This window comes from Macaca thibetana, chromosome X (genome assembly GCF_024542745.1).
Source record: "Macaca thibetana thibetana isolate TM-01 chromosome X, ASM2454274v1, whole genome shotgun sequence".
In the NCBI taxonomy this organism is placed as follows: Eukaryota; Metazoa; Chordata; class Mammalia; order Primates; family Cercopithecidae; genus Macaca; species Macaca thibetana.
Genome location: NC_065598.1, coordinates 146494007 through 146500006, shown reverse-complemented (window position 1 = coordinate 146500006; position 6000 = coordinate 146494007).

Below are 6000 nucleotides of genomic sequence, written 5' to 3'. Positions count from 1 at the left end.
TACTTCCAGAGTAAGAGACAGATAGGAACACGATTTATCGCAAGTCACTTCTCTGTTCATGTTCTATTCTGTTTCTGAGCAGCGTCTAACAGTTTATCCACTCCATCTTTCTTGAAATAATGGATTCTACTCCCCTCGTTCTCCTCCTACCTCACTGGCCACTTCTCAATGTTCTTTGAAGAGGCCTCCTCCTCTTCCCCAACTCTAAATGTTGGAGTGTCCCAAACTCAGTCCTTCAATGGACTTCTTGTCTTTTCTCTCTTCATCACCTCCTTCTCCAGTCTCATGGCTTTAAATACATCTGTATGTTAGTGACTTGCAAACTCTTAAAACCAGTTCAACCTATCCCATGGACAGTAATTTACCCCCCTCACATAACCACTTGGATTTTGAATAGGCATCTCAGGTTCCATATGTCCAAAAGTGAGTTATCTTCCCCTCAAAAGCTTATCCTTCCATAATCATCTGCATCTCAGTAAAGGCAAAGCCATATAACTGGGAGCCATACTCCCAGTTACTCTGGTCACAAACCATAGCATCATCCTTGACTCCTCTTTTTTTCATACCCCATGGACTCTACATATATGCAAATCATATGGGCTCTACCTTAAAAACATACCTCTTATCCAATCACTTTTTATCTCCACCATTACCACGTTAATCAAAGCTACCATCTTTTCTCAGTGCCTGGAACATAGTAGGTGTTCAATAAATAAGTTTTAAATGAGTAGTCTATGCATGGTACCTGCATTTTTCCCAGTCCATTACTCCCTCTCTTTTTACTTTCATTGTACAGCATAGGATTCTGCTGTATCAATTATTTGATTTTAAAGGAACATGCCACCCTTTTCCTCTTAGCCAACATGGGGTAACAGGGATCATATTTTTCCTCCGGAATGAAATAACCAAACATATAAAAAATATACGACACAACAGTTTTCAAGACTATAAACATTAGGCAACAAAGGACAACCATCCCTAAGAGACAGGAGTCAAATGTGAATCCTGTGACTGCCCCAGATTACTCCTTTGTGAGAGTTTCCAGGCCATGGCACAGAGGAGAATGCAGGTGGAACCTGATGGATGACTCCCTGGGTTAAGGACAGAGAAGAGAATGAAAGGATACCAAAGCAGCTAAAGTCTGCAGAACAGAGTACTGCAAAGGAGAGAGCTGCACAGAGAGAGCTCTGGAGACCTGCAAAGAGTCTTTCCCAAGTATCCATCTGAGTGCTTATTTGCATATACCAATGAGGTGGTTATCCACAGCTTAGGAAAGAACCATCCCCCCAAATTAGACATTACAGTTTCCAGCTCTCACACATGGCCTGGAATAGTGCCTCATGCCACCAGTCAAACTGGAAACCTAGTGGTTCATGGGCTATTGGGTAGAGTACCTAGAAGGGGCTTGCCTCACTCATGAGGAATAACTGTTCCTTTCACTGAGCATGGTTCTAGTCCTACTGAAAAATCTTAAAAGCAAGACCCAAAAGGATCAAACTCTTTCCATTAACTTAACTTCACACCAGAACAAGGTTCAAGGTTCAAGAATGTTTCTAGAAGTACAAAACCGCACAGCACCCACAAAGTAAAAATCACAATGTGGCATCCACTCAGAAATGATCAGCCATGCAAATGAATTCTCAATAATGAGGAGGCAACAATTTATCAATTGAAATATACCCATAATTGACACAGATGTACAATTAGTACACAAGAATATGAAAACAGCTAATGCAACTGTATTCTATATGTTCAAAAAGTTAAGTAGGGCCATGAAATATATAAAAAGACCCAACTCAAATGTCTAAAGATGAAAACTACAATTTTTGAGATGAAAATTACACTATGTGGGATTCACAGAAGATAAGATATTGCAGAAGAAGGAATTAGTGCACGTACAGACAAACTGATTTTAAAATGAATTTACAGTATTTATTTAGACAATAAAACTATCCACAGTGTAGCACAGAAAGAAAAGATAATCAGAAAACAACAATAGCAGCAACAGCAACAATAAAAAGCAAAGCGTCAGTGGAAACTACACCAAGGCATATGAGTATCAAAGTGCCCACATCCACTGATAATAGGGAAATCATAACAGTTGCCCGAGAAAGAAGACGCATTATGCACTGAATCACAAAAGTGTGGATGGCATCTAATATCCACTAACAAAGGTACAGGTGACAACAAGACCTCTCTGCTAAGCTTCAAGCTTTCCTTCCAACTTCCAACTGGACATTACTCTCTGGGTGCCCTTGGAAAGCTGCAGCTCATCTTGCCTCAAGTCACACTATTCATCGCCACCATCAGCCCTTTGACAGACAGACGTTTGTGACTGACTGGGCCTTCAGACCCTCAACTGCTGGCTTCCAGGGTGGCTTGGCGTTCTAAATTCTCCCTGAAGAGCATGCCCAGGCTCCTTCTCCCTGTCCACAGCTTTCTGCCAAGTTTCTCAGGTCCTGGGGTGAAACCTGTGTTCAGACTATGCCACCCTTCTTGCCAATACTGCCTGCACTAGAGTGTGTACTGCCTGAGGGCAGGCATCAGTGTCTGTGTTCTTGTCCATTACATTCCTGCACCACACTGAGGCTGGCTCCTGAAAAGCATTGCATATATGTTGGTGGAAAGAAGGAAGAGAGGGAGAGAGAGAGGGAAAAAGACATAAAGGCTAGATCTTGGTGAAGTTCTGAGGAATCTCAGAAGACAGAGCTCAGAAAAGGGAAGTGCTGAGCCTAAAGCAGTGAGCAGGGGAGAACAGATGCAGGGGGTCTTCCTGGGGAGTGGGGTTGGTGAGGGAGTGGTTTATGAAACCGGTTTCTCCAAGTAACCAGACGTCCCAGCTTCTTATACAGCCCAGCCCATCCTTGACAGAAAAGCAGAAGAAGCTCAATAAGGACTTAAATGATTCAATCAATATAATTAGAATACTTGATCTAGTTAAAAGAGAAAAAATTACATCACCTCAATTGGTATAGAAAAATTATTGAACAAAATTCAGAACCTATTTACTTTTTAAATATCTTATGAAATCAGAAATAGAAAGGACCTTCTTTCTATTCCTAATATATACATAGAAATATATAGTATATAAATATAAATATATATTATATATACATTATAATCTATTTCAATATTAAGAAATTGTTTTCTTTTTTCATGGGATTAGGAATTTTAGGTAGGGCATGGTGGCTCACGCCTTCAATCCCAGCACTTTGGGAGGCTGGGGCAGGTGGATCCCTTGAGGCCAGCAGTTCGAGACCAGCCTGGCCAATGTGGCAAAACCCCATCTCTACTAAAAATACAAAAATTAGCTGGGCGTGGTGGCAGGCGTCTGTAATCCCAGCTACTCGGGAGGCTAAGGCACGAGAATCACTTGAACGTGGGAGGTGGAGGTTGCAGTGAGCTGAGATGGCGCCACTGCACTCCAGCCTAGGAGACAGAGTAAGACTTTCTCTCCAAAAAAAAAAAGGAATTTAAAAAAGTAAGTAAATTCTCACCATTTCTAAACAATACTGTGCTGGATTTCTTAGCCAGTGCAATAAGCAAGAAAAATAAATGAAGTGCATAGGTACTGGGAATAAAAAGAAATGTTTTAAATAGACTATGGTTAATAATTCATAGTATATTTCAAAACTGCTAAAAGAGAAGATTTGAAATAGTCCCAACACAAGAAATGATAAATGTGTGAGATTATGAGTATCCCCAGATTTGATTATTACACATTGTATGCATGCACCAAAATATCACGTGTACCACCTATTTATAATCTCTATGTATCAACAAAAAAATTTAATGTAAACAACGAAACTATGATGATGAAACTGTAGGAAACATTTTATATGATATTGAGTTAGAAAGACAATACCATGAAAGAAAACATTGAACATAAATTCACATTAAACCCAACATTTAAAAGAATACAATAAACTGAAAAAAAAATTGACAGAGAAAGAAAAAGATTTTTTTATAAACAGAGATACTACAAATCAATATATTGAAAAAATAGAAACAGTAAAATCACAAAAACACAGATGCAAAGATACTAGTCACAGTAACGTATATCTTAATGAATTAATCAATTAACCGAATGAACCAAGACCATAGGGTGGAATACAATGCAGCCCTTAAAATGGTATTGCTATTGTAAAAGACTATTTCTTGTCAGGGGGAAAGCAGGTTTCAAAATGGAAAGTTCTGTTATGTTAATAATGTAGTCCACACATACATGTGTGATATACATTCACACACAGATACATAAACTCACAAGATCAAGACTTTATTTCTCAATTCTGAGGGTGTGGGGAAATTGTTTTCCTTTGTATATTTTTTATAGTGTCCAATATTCTGTATTGTAATATGTGATGTCTGCAGTCGGGAAGGGAGGTTATAGCGCTATATAATAAAATAAAATATTATTTTAAAACAACAACAGTAACAAAAATCCAGCCCATTTTGGTTTCAGGTTCAAGTTAATACCAGGTCAAGCCAAAGTTTTTCCACTGATACTGGGAAGGGATCTTTTTCATGGTTGACAGCCTAGAGATACTACACGTCTTAGCTGGAAACTAGTCCCCCAGATAGTCAATATCTGTTATGTTTTAATATCAGATATTTTCCATTGCAGTGGCAAAAGTCTTGGGTGGCAGGCAGAGAACGGTACAGGGGATAGTCATAGACATCATGGGGGGCAGGGCAGTAGGGCAGGCAGGCAGAGAAGCAGGGAGGTATGTGGGTGAGCAGCAATAGCGAAGTCCCAGAGGAAGCAGTGGGTATCCCTGACAGGAAGCTGGAATCTGGTGATTCAGGGGCAGGTTCTCATTCATGGAGCAGCTACCTTGTGCTAAGTACTTGACATAAGTTAATTCATTTAATCCTCATGACAACCTGACAAAGTTGACACTATTCTTATCCCCATTGCACAGATTCATATCTAAGCAATTTGGCTCCAAAAGCACACTCAGTCACAGGGCCAGTTTAGAAGGCAAAGGAGCCAGGAAGTGCACAAGTACTAAAAAGAGAGGTATGGTCAGAACTGCACTGGAAGCAGCAGGCTCCTGGACTGACTTTCGAGTGTGGAGCTGAAACTGCCGTGACCCCCTGTGCCCAGGCTCAGGAGGGACAGTGGGAGGGGGCCCCGCTGTGATAAGGTGAGCTGCAGGAGCTGGAGGTGGAGATCATGCCCGGCACTCACTAGGCAGGTAGTAGGCCTTTGAGTCTGAGCCGCCTCAGCCTCCCTGAGTTCGGGCTCCAGCACAGCAGCTTCGTGAACTAGGTCCTTGAGAACTACTTGTTGAATGAATAAAATCTTCAGACGGATACACAAGAGGCAGGGCTTTGCCCAAGAGGCTTGGCAGGCCAGCGTGGTTGATCACTACCTTGACAGGGGGCTACAATCTCTAGTGTGGACACCACTATGCCCAACTTACCATGGTTGGGCTGCTTTGCCAAGGGAGGCTTCGTCTCTTTACAGACAAAGATGGGACTGGGGCAATATACCTGGCATCAGCCACACACAGTCCACACCTCAGGGGAGGCTCCTCCTAGAAGGCCACCCAAGACAGGCTGAATCCTAGTGATTGTAGCTCATCTCCCTAAATGCTCCTGTCCTCACTGAGAAGCTCCTCCTGAGCTCCACATCTTCAGGTGCCCATGGGCCATCTCCATCTCCTGGAGGAAGACACTGGGCCCCTGGAACCAATATGTTCAAACTGACATGAACTTCTGTCCCTCCACCCCAGTTCCTCTGTACCCAGTGCCTTATCTGGAGAAAGGCACATCTTGCCCCACATGTGCTTAATTCAGAAACCTAGGAGTCATCCTTGATACCTCACACACGCTCCCCAAATCGTATTTGTTATTCTGCTGGAATCTCTCTCCCGCACCTTCTTCTCCATCCATTCTGACTGCTGCTGCCCTGGGCCTGGCCCAGACTCTGTCACAGTCTCACTGTTTCTCTATCTTCAGATCCCAGCTCTTCCTTTCCTTTACCTTCCACACCAC